At 50.6% G+C, this 13,719-nt stretch overlaps 1 long non-coding RNA gene across 1 annotated transcript in view; it reads right to left on the bottom strand.

The window, feature by feature from the left end:
• Window positions 1–4,298, bottom strand: part of LOC144130168 (uncharacterized) — a 29,112-nt gene extending 24,814 nt beyond the window's left edge. Inside the window, exon 1 of the long non-coding RNA XR_013313987.1 lies at window positions 4,123–4,298. This is a non-coding gene — a long non-coding RNA (uncharacterized LOC144130168). The remainder of the gene's footprint in view (window positions 1–4,122) is intronic.
• Window positions 4,299–13,719: the final 9,421 nt, after the last annotated feature.

The following is a 13,719-nucleotide window of genomic DNA, read 5'->3' as shown; positions in this document are numbered from 1 at the left end:
CACAGCTTTCGTTTAAGTAGTTCAAAATTGGGTTTTATTTTAATGCTGTTAAACTATTTACAGCGCAGGTCTCCGGCGCGCGCTCCTGTTTAGGGCGGCGTGCTTCAGCCTCGGCGTAACCGACGGAACGAGCGCATCGGAAGATAGAGTGCAAACGCAAAGAACAAAATACGCTAATAGCCAATACAGCGGGAGAAGGCAAGCGGTAGGGTGAAGGAAGTTCGTGCGTCGGCGAGAAGCGGGGGAAAAAATAGGAAAAGATTGTTCTCGAGCATGCTGGAAGGCTCCGGTTAGTGCGTCTCTAGTTACGACCCTGGTCCTCCTCTCCCAGCGACAATGGCGAAGCGGTGCGCGCTGACTTACGGTTCGGGATGGTTCGAGTCCACTAGAGAAGGAGGGGCGAGCGAGAGGCAGCTTGACGCGAGCTGCCAAGCCTGTTTCCTTTCTCGGCTCCGCCGCCCGCTTCCACAGATTTCCTGTTTCTCTTTTCAACAGCGCAATCGGCGGTTGCTACTGTCGTGCTCAGATGACGATTAAATCGCACTCACGTGCCCATGCCTTCAATAATTTGCTTCCGCCTTCGGCGAGCGGCGACCCTCTTTCCCCTTTTCCTCTCAATCTGACTGAATTAATCCTTATCGAAATTATAACGCTGAAAGGCAACTGTGCCGGCGTGATCTTCTAAGAAATATTATCCCTGCCGCCCAAAGAGCGTTAAATCACTGGCTGCAGCACGTATCAAAATATTGTGACAACCGGCACATGCCCTGAAACAGGAAAAGGCTGTCTGCTTGACTATCACCAGAAATAATCATCCCTAAATTGCACTTATCAAATAGCGCAAGAGCAGCAATTCAAGTGCCTTGGTGGGATCACTGCATCGGACTTACGAAGGAACAAGCACGTGACGCACATTACAGCAAAAGCGCATTCCGCTCTTTAAACAAGGCGCTCCTGTCAAATTACTTCATTAGAAAACTTCTGGCGTGCACTTCATTTGCATGTTCTGTGATAGAATACCTTATAATTAGCTTTTCTGTACTGCGACAAAGAATACATCGTTTTATTAGAGAGAGTGCGGGGAAAGGCTCTTGACGAACCCCCCACACTTCTGCAAAGGACCTGGCTCCTGGTGAACCACTCAAGAGCTAACTGTTGCGAATTAACCGTTTGACACGCTGTGCACTCAGTTGTGGGTGTACAAAGTGAACTTGCCGCTTTTTCTGAAAGTGGGCTGTACCTAGCAGTGAGACCGTTGTTTAAGATGAATTACCAATCCTTAATGTCGCAATGAGCTGCTTGTTTATTACCATTATAGCGGACGCCGTATACATTATTTGGCTACACAGTGAGTGGGGTAGCATGTCGTCTGAAATTATTTTGTGGAACTATTCCTCCGCCAGTAGTATATTTTTTTCGAAGTTTAAAGTCTAATGTGCACCTTCAAAATACCAGTTATTTCCACGATTTCTGCGGTGTTTACTTGATAAGCCGCGGCATATCGATGTTCCTATTTTCATCAACTAAGCCATTTTGCCCAAAATTTTGCACATCCTTGCACAAAATGAACCGGCAGTATTCTGCTCTAGAAAACTACCAACTTCTCTTTCCTAAGGCCTGAGGACAATGTTTAACGGGAAAAAATATTTAATTTCGGTGGAAACAAAAACCGGCGTGTCAAAGAGTAAAGTTGATTTTCTGCTCTTGATTGGCAGCCCATAGTAAACATGGATACCTGCTTGAGCCCAATGCCTGCAACAAAGCATGCAAAACATCTAACCGTATATAGGTTCCACTGTGATACATTCACATTTTCTTTTTTCCTGTCTGTGGGGATTCGGAAACAATGGGTTTCGCACTTTAGAAGGTACTTTGGAAATTGTTTACGACACCTTTCTCGGTATGCATGGTGTGCTTTTCCTCTTTGTAAATCATGGAAAATATGCTCTCTGTGCTGCTTCATTCTGATGTGAATCACATCCGTTTATGCCCTCAAGGTGAGGCCGACAGCGTGTAATAAAGGAATACATAACTAGTCAAATAAAACTAATCAGTTTTAAAATCGAGGGAGCGCTTTCGTGTGCCTATGGAAATGTTTGGCGCTAGTGATCGCTTATGCTAATATCCTGTACTTTTTTGGTTGCTTCCACAACGTATCAACATTTTCTGCTCATCACTCGCGCGCACCACAAGCGCAATGACCTCTCGGCAATAATGGTTCTGAAACTAAGGTTTTGCTATATAACGCACGAACGAGAGCGCTCCAGCCATGTAGTGGGTCTTCGACTCAATGAAGGTGTTAACACGTAAGTGAAAAGAGCTACCTAATGTTTACTTTGTTTGAACACCTTTAAAACGCCCATAAATTTTGGACAAGAGAAATTCTGAGCGGGAAAGTGTTCATAAACGCATTTTTGTCATATAATGAAAGGTTACATTTTAACACTCAATATATCTGGAGATCAGCCGATAACAGTCTAGTATGTTTTTTTTTTCAGATCACGTTTTTGCTACCCTCAAAAGCGTTCCCCTTCGGTTTTCTATGGCAATCTTAACTGTTCGATGCAGTTGATGAAGACGCTTTAAAAGAAAGATTTTGCTACAGACAAGAATAATGGACCATTAAATTCAATACACTTATAACAGCGTCCTACAATTTTTCAATATTACAAATTTTTGCCCGAGAAAGATCGACATGGTTTGTTTTTGCAACTTGTTTGGAACTTTCTATCCGCTTTTTATTTAAGCAAGTCGGTAAAAATCTTACACAATTATCTAAATCAAAAAGTGTTGAAGCTGGGTGCAAAATACTACTGGAGATTTTGAAGGGAGTCACAAGGGCACTCACTTAGTTTCACTCGTGATGACGCTATGGTTTATTTAAATCAGACGTCAGATTTAAGCCGAAAACTCTCTATAGACAAGCGCAAGAAAACGAGGGGCTCGTTAAGGCAAGCATATGAAAGAAGCCAACAGTAACGAAAGCAGTGAAAGAACACAGGAATGTTTCTTTTTGTTTATTTGTGGTGATTATTTCTGGATATCAGTGATGTCAAGATTTTCTGGCTGGAAGATGAAAGATTAGAAAACCGAAGAAAAAAATCACAGGCCTCCGCTTTGATCCGAACCCAGACCGCCGAATTGCGCATACGGTATATAACCATGTAGAGGGAATATAACCATTTAGAGATGCACAATAATCTGCTTTCAGGGGTGTTTACATTGCGTGTAACCTGAGCTTGAGAGAGATCAGCAATGCCACCCACCGTCATAGTGTCGGAGGTAGTGTCTCCTGTAGTACAGCGAGTGTCAGGCATTATGAGATCAAGCGGCGACGGTGAGAGCAGTGCGAAAAACCTTCAAAGACACTCAAGGCATCAAAACTGCTTGAACCAATCCCATCGTAAAACTATTGAACAGACACAAAGTTACTTTACACACAACATAACTACACAAAAATAGAAGATTGGTTACCTGCCGCCGTAGCTCAGTTGGTAAAGCACAGTAAGCGAAATTAGGACGTCGAGGGTTCTAATCCCACCCGCGGCATGTTTTTGTTCTCTACTTTCTAATCAATTATTTTCGGCCCTTATAAAACTGCACTGCTAATTTTTTATTAGCCATCAGCACAAATTGTAAGAAAACATTTATATATGGTTTCCTTGGTTTTGCTGGAGTCGGCTATCTTGATATTGCCACGAATCTTAGTAATGTTTGTTTGTTCATTCTTCAAATTTGCTGGCACGCCGCTTCATCGCTTTTTTAACGATGCAAGACGCGACCAGATTTATCTCGATTGTTCGCACCTAGGCAGACCCGATTCTAGGTTGTTGCAGAATGCTGTAGTAGCTTTGCATGTCATATCTCGAAACTTCGCTGCCATCTTTGAATTGAGCACGACCGAGAGCAACGGGCATTCTGTTCGACGACCACCGAGCATGCTTGTTGCTACGCTGCCGCCGAGTGATTCAGTCCAATTTGGGCGCAAGTCTACCAAAGTAAAGACTTTCGTTTAGACGCCATTTCCGCTGTCGTTCTGCTCTCCGAAAGGCAGTCACCACTTCATGACAATATCTAGGCCCTGTTTGGGCTCATCTATGCCGAGCAGCTTCAAATTCTCACCCTCCAGTGTTATTCCTTGGCCTACGGCGTGGCTGAACAACGGTAGCCGGAGCAGCAGACGACGGCAAGGGCGGAGCAGCAGCTCGGCTCGTCTCTGCCGTCTCCAGGCGGTAGCCTGATGGCGTGGTAGACGAAGAGGTGCCACTCGGCTGCGTCGACGGCGTAGACTGGGGACAGAATAAGGGGCTGTGTTAGCACAAAATGGGGTGCACTGAGTGAAAATGCACATTTCACTACATCCAGGAAAACGCCTCGAAGCTCTACACAGCATTTCAAATGAGTAGTAGCTGAGGCCACTTGATAAATCCTGCCCACTTAGATTACATAGCAAACAGCTTGCCACTTTGTCTCCACCGAAAAGTGGACAATGCGGCACAGATTCAGTCCCGCTGTCCGGGTCTTAGCAGGAGAACGCCCACGCCACCCTCGACGGGGGACAAAAGGATCAGTGTTGGTTCAACAGCGAGAAGAAACAAGGCAGAGTAATGGAAGGGACACGCGGAACGGCGGGGAACTTGCAACTGCGTTTTATTGAAAGTACGCACTTTTTTAGTCGAAATTTATTGCCCCAGGGCATCAGTGATGTGTGAAAGTGTAACGCATGATGTAGTAGAGATTAAGTGAATGGAAAAAGGTTAGCTGATTTGATGAAGTCTAGTAGAGAACGATGGTACGGTTAATGGGCCCAGGCAAGGTATGAAGCAAAGTTGCTTTTTGAAAGACGTGCTACCATCAGGTGCCGGATCCTTGTAGGCTTGAGAGCTGGGCAGTCTCACAGTAAGAGATGAATGTCGGCCTCAATGTCCTCGTGTTTACATATCGGACACACTGGCCGAGGAAACAATTCTCGGTAATGAGGCCACTTCTGAGTGATGGCTGGTGTGAGGGCAACCCCGACCCGGATCCTCCTAAGCGCAACCTCCTCTGCAGGGGTAAGACCGCGGGGGAGGGTTACCACACACGGAGGGATGAGAGCACGTTTGCGGTGCCGGAGGAGTTCCTTTCTTGATAAAAGGAGGGTAAAATTGTCCAAATGAAGCCGAGGCGCTGATGAGTTCGTATTCGCAAGGCGTGTCGCTCGATCTGCCTGGCTTTGATAGGTCAGCAGATCCCGTCGTACCAACTCAACATGTACTGGCGGCGGGATGCGTGCCGCGAGCCGGTGGATGTCCTTACATATCGTTAGACAGCGGCTAACACGTCGTAGCAACCGGACAACTTGAAGGGCGTCAGTGCGGATGACAACGCGGCTCGCAGGGAGCACAGTTATGTCGGCCACGGAGCAGAGTGCTTCTTGAACTGCAACGAGCTCAGCACAAAAGGACGAAGGGGGTTCCGTAAGCTGACACCAAGAGGTTTGGTTTAGGGCAAGTCTGCATGGGCACCAGTTAGCTGTTGTTGCTTTGCAGTCTTGTATGCTTGCGTCTACGTAAACAACAATGGATCCTTCAGGCAGGCAAACATCTTGTTCCTCAAATTTCTGGCGAAGCAATGATGCCGAATGAGCCGATGTTGGCCAGCAACTATCTGTTGGCTTTTTGTCGCTGAGCTGTACAAACTTCCATGTGCGAAGAACTGGCGTTGGCGGCTGAGGAATGGAGCGTGACGTTGCATATTAAGTCTTGAGTGCATGCGTGGAGTGCGATAGACTGGCCTTAAGGCGGTGCGCTTCATGGCGCTGCTGCACCAGCTCATCAATGGTATTGAGCTGTCCATTCTCTTGTAAAGCTATGATCGGTGTGATGCGTGGAAGGCACGTAATGGTCCTCATAGTCTCTCGGTTCGCGGCTTCAAGGCGATCGCATTGGGCTTTTGTAAGATGTTCAAACTGGACTTGATAAACAATACGTGGCTGCAGAACTGCCCTCGCCAATTGCCGTGCAACGAACGAGCCTGCGGCCCCAGTTTTAGGAGCAAATCTTCTAATCACACCATAGGTCTGAATAGCTTGCCTTTTTGCCTGAGAAAGCCATGCAGCCGCTGATCCTGATTGGTGAATCATTAAGCCAATGATTTTTACACTCGGGCTTTCATGTAGTAAGGTGCTTGATAGAAAAAGACGGATTGGACTTGCAGCAAGTTTACGGCGTCCCCAGAGGTTGGCGGCTGACGTGTATGTTGTTTTATGCACAGATAGCTGAAGACCGCTGATTGATGCGCAATTACAGGTAAGATCCACGGGGGACTGATTATTGCACATAATAGAAGTACGTAGTTCATTTATGTGCAATATACAAACAGCAGTTCGGTATCAACAAAATAAGCAGTGCATTGACAGCAAGCGCAATGCTTATCCACGTTTGTAGCCTCCTTTATTCCATGACTCAGCGTGCTCTATGAGCCGCACGTAATTAATCGGCATGTATGGCCTATGTACGTGAGGCAGAGGACAGGGGGATCTGGTAAGCTAGGCCAGTCCTACAAGTAACATACCGATTTTCATGATTATTGTTGCAGGCATTCCTCCTGCGCTCTTTTTGTTTTGTTTGAACAGTAGCCGCACTTTTTTCCTGTTCGTTAGAAGCAGAGAAAACTTTTACTCCGTACCTGGCACCACTCGCTTTAGGCAGTGCGACAGAGTATGAGCATATGGCGTGCACGCCACTTTTTTTCTTTCTTCCGAAGTCGCGTGATGCCCCGAACCGTGTTCCGAGGGTTTCAACTCCCGAATGACTTCATCCGCAGTTCATGCGAGGACTGAGTCGAGGAAGCCAGCTTTCCTGTACCTGTGCACCTGAGTTAAATGACTGAAGCTCATTCGATGTGGACAAGTTTTTTTCTTTTTGCAGCCATGCTTAAGCTTCCCGTAACAGTCCTGGTTTTCACAGGTCTAAATTAAAAAGGCCTGTAATTTACTGAGGGCTTCTCGCTCCAGGGAAAATACTGCCAACAAGCATAATTAGCTTAGAAAGCGAATTTCAAACCAAGTAATTGCAAACCGGCTTGTTGAGAACTTAACGAGTGAAATTTATGGGAATCATGCTGCGCGCAGCCGGCGGGGAAGACAAATCTCGGTGCCAGCCAGTCACACACAGGCGTAACTTGTATGCAACCCGGGTCCCTCAACTAGTGGAGGAACCAGTTGGAACCAAGGATGGTTCGGGGCAATAAGCAGAGGCAGAGCTCGTTAAAACCATTTATTGGTGTCAGCACAAATTAAAATGCACTACGCACCGGAAGAATGTTCACTCTTGATGAGAACAAAGACAGGAATCTTACCGTGGCCGTCGGACGTCGCACGGCTCACGGGTAGGGATGGGCACCATAAGGGCAGGCGAACCGGTTTCCTCGGCAGTCCGTGACGTCAGTCCGCTTCCCGCCCAATTGGCGCCTTTTTAATTCCCGACGATTAATGCTATTGGTGCTAATCGTTAGCTTTGCCCTGTATGCCTTCTTTCCTTTTACATATGTGAGCGGCTAGCGCGTCCCCGCTGCATCGCCGTGCCACCCAGAAACGGGAGCAGAAGCAGGTGTGTCCTCTTTCGCCCCCAGGTGGCTCGCGCAGTTTGCCTTGAGGCGTACGCACTCTCGCCGCTGGTTGGTGGAGGAAATGGGGTGTGCGTTTATACCACATCCCCCCCCCCTTCCTTTCAAGAAGCCTCGCGGCAAAGGAAAGAGCGGTACAATTTATTCATAGGTATTTAGACAGAACGTTCCTTTGGAGCTCCGGATCTTCGGATGGTGGCTTCATTGCTTCTTCTGATGCTAGCTGAGGAGGTGTTGGGCCGACGTATTCGCCAATAGTTCCCGGTGTATGGCCCGGAGGTCCCGCCGTGAACTCCTGGAATGCCGGTGAAATGGGCCGAGGCTCTGGCCCGAATTCATGGAAATCACGGTCCCCTGGCGCGGGCGCCGATGGCTGTAGCGGCGCCGGGGCTGCGATGGACAGAAGCCAATCAGCAAAATCGACCTCATGGCGCGCCCGCTCCAGCATCTGCTTTGCTGCTGGGCTGAAGAGAATCACCTGCGGTGACTGTGTTCCTGCCACCAGTGCCTGCGCGCCCACTACCAGTGTCTGTGTGCCAGCCGCCTGGTTTGTTCGTTCGTCGGGAACCCTTTCTTTGTGAAGGACCCCAGCCTTGTATGTTGGGTGAAGCAGGATGGCCCCACAGGCACACATCTCGGCGTCCGGTAGAAGGAGAAGGAAAGCGAACCTGGGGCTGCAATCGGCGTCTGCGTTTATGTGGCCCCGGAAGAGGTGGAAGAGCCGCACTGTTGTGTAGCGGCGCTGGTATCGACAGCGGTGCTGATGAAGATGCAGTTGGCGCGACCTGCCTCGCTCAGACCAGAAGCTCTCGCTCGTGCAACAGATAACGCTTTCGGCAACCGGCCAGCCACCAACATCGACAGCTCGCTCCGCCGGCTCACCAGCCGCGGTTACCGGGACTTAAAAAAATATTTACCTCCCACCACACCTGGTGACTCGGGAAGACAGCTCCGACGCACGCAACGCCGCTCCCACCGGCTCTGCGCTCCTGCCGATCCTGTCCCTCCAATAGGCCTTGCCCCTGCACACCCGCTCTTCGCACCCGGCTTTCGGTAGGTTCTTCTCAACGCAATGTCCGCACCTACCATCACACCCGGTGAGCTCCTTCAGCTGTATCAGCGCTCCTTCCTTCCTCGGCTGACCGACCTGCCCGCTTTTTTATGCCACGGATTCCGCTTTGTTGCTGGCGCTGCTGAACTCAAACTTTCACATCAAAACCTGTAAAGCCAGCTGCTGCGCTATCAGCACGCCAGCCGCGAACTCCCACACAGCCTCCTGGCAAAGCTGCGGTTAGCGCATCGCGGCCCCGACATTTACACTGACTTCAAGAAGGGTCTGACGTCGGATTTTGGCTTAGACCTCCAGCCGACTCACTGCGCTGCTGTTCTGGGCTCAGAAGCGTCGGCGCCCCTGAACTCACGACCACTGGCTGAATCCCCCCTCAGAGCTGTTTCGGCTTCCCCTCCGCCTGCTCCTACGTCGGTGCGCCTTCCCACACCGGTCTGTCCACTATCTTCGCTACCTTATGTGCCGTAACCCACGGTTACGCAAGTGCCACGCGAAGACGCGCCAGTCTCTTGCCAAGGTTCTCAACCATTTGCCTCAAACTACACCCGGGTCTCTCTCAAGTTTGCTTCACCGGCCCCTACGGACGGCCATCCACCTGTGATCTCCCGTCCCACGGCGCCTCCTGCCCAGACCTGCTTCTCAGCTTTGGCGCCTATCATTGGGCCATCACCGGCAGCACCCTCTCTCGGCCCGGGCCGGGACTCGCTTCTAGTCTGAAGTTCGCCTGCTCCCTGAAGCCCAAACAATTTGAGCACAACCGTCATTCCTGTCTCGAGGCACGCATGCTGATCACCCCAGGGCCTTGTCGCGCCTAACGCGCCACCCGCAACGCGTGCCACACATTCCTGCCCACCTGGCGCCTTTAACAGTGCCTTTGCCTCCGCGACAGACGAGGCAGCCCTACCATATCCTTCCCATTTCTGACAGCTACGCCGTGGACAACTACGCCCCAGCCACCCGTTCCACTGCCACAGTGAGCTCGTTTTTCTATAAAGCCGCTCCACCTCGTCGGCCATTTCGACTACTTCCCTACATAGCAGCCCGAGTCCCACGCAGCAGACCTCCACACCAGTGTCGTGTGCCGTCGTTTCACCGTACCCAGCGGCTGAGGCATACCCTCCTCTTCTACGGCAGCGGTTTCCACACGCCATCACTTCGTCTGCACGCGCTGGGTCAGCGCAAAGCCCATATCATCCGTAACTCCCGCCGTGGATGCAATTTCTTCAATAACAATTTCCGGCGCGCTTCAACCGAGCTGGCCGCCCCACCAGTAGACCTTCCGACTGCAGCACGCCTAGCACACCTCCTTTTCCTCGACTTCTCCCGCCTGTTCCTTAAGTCATCATCATTATTCTTTGGCTCCCCTCGGCCTTTGCGCAGCAGCCAGGCTCGACCGCCTGAGTTTTTTTCACCCGCCCGGATGTCTTCACGAAGCTGCGTCCTGGACTTGATCCCCCTGTACAAAACTTGTACATACCGTTTTTTTTCCTTTATCGCGCACCGCGCTAGGGGGTGGAGCATCTGCAGCGGCGCTGGGATCGCAAGCAGCGCTGATGAAGATGAATTTGGCGCGACCTGCCTCGCGCAGACCAGAAGCTCTCGCTTGTGCAATAGAGAACACTTTCTGCAATCGGCCTCACTAGCAACGTCGACAGCCCGCTCCGGCGGCTCACCAGCCGCGGCTACCGGGGCTCCAATTATTGTGGACCTCCCACCAAAGGTGTACTATTATTAGCACGTTTTTGCTACCCCACGGACGCCACGACACACATTCCACGGGAGCGTCTGAGCCCTCTTGGAACGTCCAGGTCACGACGTTCCGGGGCGACAGGCGCACGGTCTCGTCCGTGGGGAGGTCTGGTCCGCGGCAGAGAGAAGGGCCAGGCGGGCGGTGCTTCGGCGTCGACGCGGCCAGGGGCATCTGGTTAGGCGGGGCAGGAGGGCCGGCTCCGGGATGACATGGGAAGACGCCCGAGGTAGCCCCATGATGGCGTGGCAACCACAGGCTGGCGGGTGCAGGATGTGGAGGCGGACCACGAGGATACGGCGATGGTAGCCAAAAGCTATCCTTGCTGACGGCGAACGACTGCGCTTGTGCACTCCCTGAATCTTTTTCATCTCCCACTACCTGTAGCGTGGCAACTTCACCGACACGATAGTAATGCAGGTTACTGCTAGTTGGTCTTACCTATCCTAGTTAGGGGTATCGCGGTTTTTTTTTTTCCTTTTTTTCAGCCGGAGAGGTCGACACAGTCTAAATCAACTCCCACAGCGTGAACTACGTAGCGGCTAGGCCTTCATGATAGTCGGGGGTGTTAACTCACTCAAAGGAGTCTTGCGCAAACGTGCTCAATAAAATGCTTACTTTCAATCTGAGCTGAGAGCATCGACAAAGACAAACCCAAATCCAGCAGCATGTGCTGCGTAGTAGCTCGCCGCTCGCGATAGTCATGGGACTGCACAAAAATGCATGTCATTGATGACACCAGCGCAAATCCTTCCCATGCCCGTGCAACGTCTAGGCTGTGTGCCGTTGGGCGCCGTCGCTCTATATTCCGCGCCGACATATTCTAGTTCCGCCTTCGACACAAGTTATAGTACGACACGGGGCTCGTCGGGAGATCATTGCAGCGCTCGTTGTCTGGCTGCGACTTGGGCCGGGTCCTCTCATAGTTAAGTGCTATCAAGTGCTTCATTGAGCATAGTACGTGGGCGCCTTGTTGTGCTTGATATGAAGTGCAGAGAACGTATCAACGAACACCGCAGTGAAGTATGATGTATTATCCGTTATCAGCTGCTCTGGGAAGCCGAACCTGGTGAATACGTCCACCACCTTCTGAATGTTCACTCGTGCCATCACCTTTTTGAGAAGAAACCGTTCCACCCACTTGCTGAAGTGGTCAGTGTTCACCGACAGGAATCTGTTCCTGCTTGGTGCCATGGGACACGGTCTCATGATGCCACACGCCACAATTTTCCAGAGGGTCTGGTTATCGATCGGCTGCATGAGGCCGGGCGGTCGTCTGCCTCTCGACTTCACGCTTTGGCACACGTGGCAAGAACGTGAGAAGCGTGTTACGTCCCTTTGCATGCCTGCCCATGTAGCGAAGCGACAGAACTTAGCGTAGGTCTTCGGGTCGCTCACCTGCCCAGCGATGCACGAGTCGTGGAAGTAGCGTAAAAGTGCCGCTCTCAATGTTCGTGGTATCACCACCTTGAACGACCCATGTTTGTCGTTCCCGGAGCGGTTGTACCGAACGAGTACGCCGTCGGAGTCGAGCAGAGAAGAATCCAATGCGCTCACAGCACTACCAGCTCTTTCCAAGCTCTTCCAACGGCAGTGATACCAACTGCTCCCATGTGAGCGGCGGCCGCGCCGCCCGGCTCCCGGAGCCCTTCGAATACTTATCGAATAAAGAGATCTCCCAGCAGAGCTTCGAGCAGCTCCTTTCTGCTGTACACGATCCACTCGGAACTAGCGAAGTTCACGTGGTTCACGCCGTCACCAGAAATCAGGCATCGGTTCGCACTCCCCTCTCGGGCTACGGCTGGGAAAAGTCCCTTACTCTTACCAGCTGTCGTAAGGCCGGTAATGTGTCCCTCCTCACTTTCGACAGGCGCTCGCAAGACTGAATCAGCCGTAGCAATATTTATTCCCTTTACGGTTGCGCACGGTAAAGTCTTAACGATACAGTAGCAAAGCCCATCGTACTAGGCGGCTGCTCGGCTCTGTCAGTCGTCTCAGCCAAGTGAGCGCCATGTGATCAGTCTCAAATACAAAAGCTACCCCGACCACGAAAAAATCAAATTTCCGGTGAGCAAACACAATCACTAAACAGTCTTTCTGTGTTAACGAATAGTTCCTCTCTGCTGGCTTCAACGAACAGCTCGCGAACGCCACTAGACAGAGAGCGCCTTCAGGCTCCTGTAGCAAAATTGCTCCTGAGCCCAGTTCGCTTGCGTCCGTTTGAATCCCAAACTCAGCCGCTGGCTGGTGGAGGAAATGGGGTTCGCGTGTTTCCCACAAATTCAATACGGGCCGGCTTTAGGCAAAAACTTCCAAGAACATGTGGCACATAAATATGATCCACGGGAAAACCCAACACCAGAAATCATCCGAATAACAGGAAATGCGTGTGAAATACCGGGCTAAATCATTCTCAAATTTTTGTCAACCCGGCACTAAAAAATGTTGCTCAGGGTGGGAGCCACCCTGGCACCAATGCAAACACCAGACTTCGGAATAAATATATAACCATCTCACACAACATACGTGTTATTATGGTGGAAAGAAAGAAGTTCCAGTTGTGTTATCTTGATTAGTGACGTTATTCTTTCGGGAGAATACCCACCTCCACCGAAAAAAAAGCCGCAGCTGCTGATAATACATTCGGCAGTCCTAGGCTTAGAAAGTGACCGCCAAAGCCCATGCGACCGGGAAGAAAAGCATGGCATGCGTGGTCACGAGAACATTTCGCCAATAACGAAGAAAGCGCAAACTTTGTGTCGTTGCTGCCATAGAGAGAGAGCTGTTGTTTCGAAGTGCTGTGCCTAACTGGGTTCAGCTCCAATTTGTAAGAGTAAAATTAGACACAGGTCAGAGAAGATATTACAGGCTGTTGGCATTTCACGTGAACAAGCATGAGTTGGTACAAAACACGGCAGGTTGAATACAACGATGAGAAAAGTTTCAGACCAGTGAGTTTCAGTGCTTCGGCGTCTAGAGTTCAGAGTGACCGTTCAGTCCCGCAACATGTTTCATTTGCAGAGAAAATGGGAGGAACTCTCCAGACGTGTCTATTCCCTCGGCTTCCATACAGTTGTGTGCTGCCTAGAAACCTGCAGTTAATTTCTAGAGAGCGATGACGTTACTTCTTTTTTTAAGTATCAGCTGGTTGCTGCGAGCTCTAGAGATGTCTTGAACTTCGATCCGAGCTCCAGCTTGTTGATCGCTCCCGGCTGTCGTTTTCGGAAGTCTCCGTTATAGACTCCAGGCAGCCTGAGAGAGGACCTCGCCCCCCTTCCGAACATCAATGGTTTCT

This window comes from Amblyomma americanum, chromosome 4 (assembly GCF_052857255.1).
Source record: "Amblyomma americanum isolate KBUSLIRL-KWMA chromosome 4, ASM5285725v1, whole genome shotgun sequence".
Lineage (NCBI taxonomy): Eukaryota > Metazoa > Arthropoda > Arachnida > Ixodida > Ixodidae > Amblyomma > Amblyomma americanum.
Note: the sequence above shows the minus strand (reverse complement) of the source record. Positions and strands in the feature narration are given on the sequence as shown.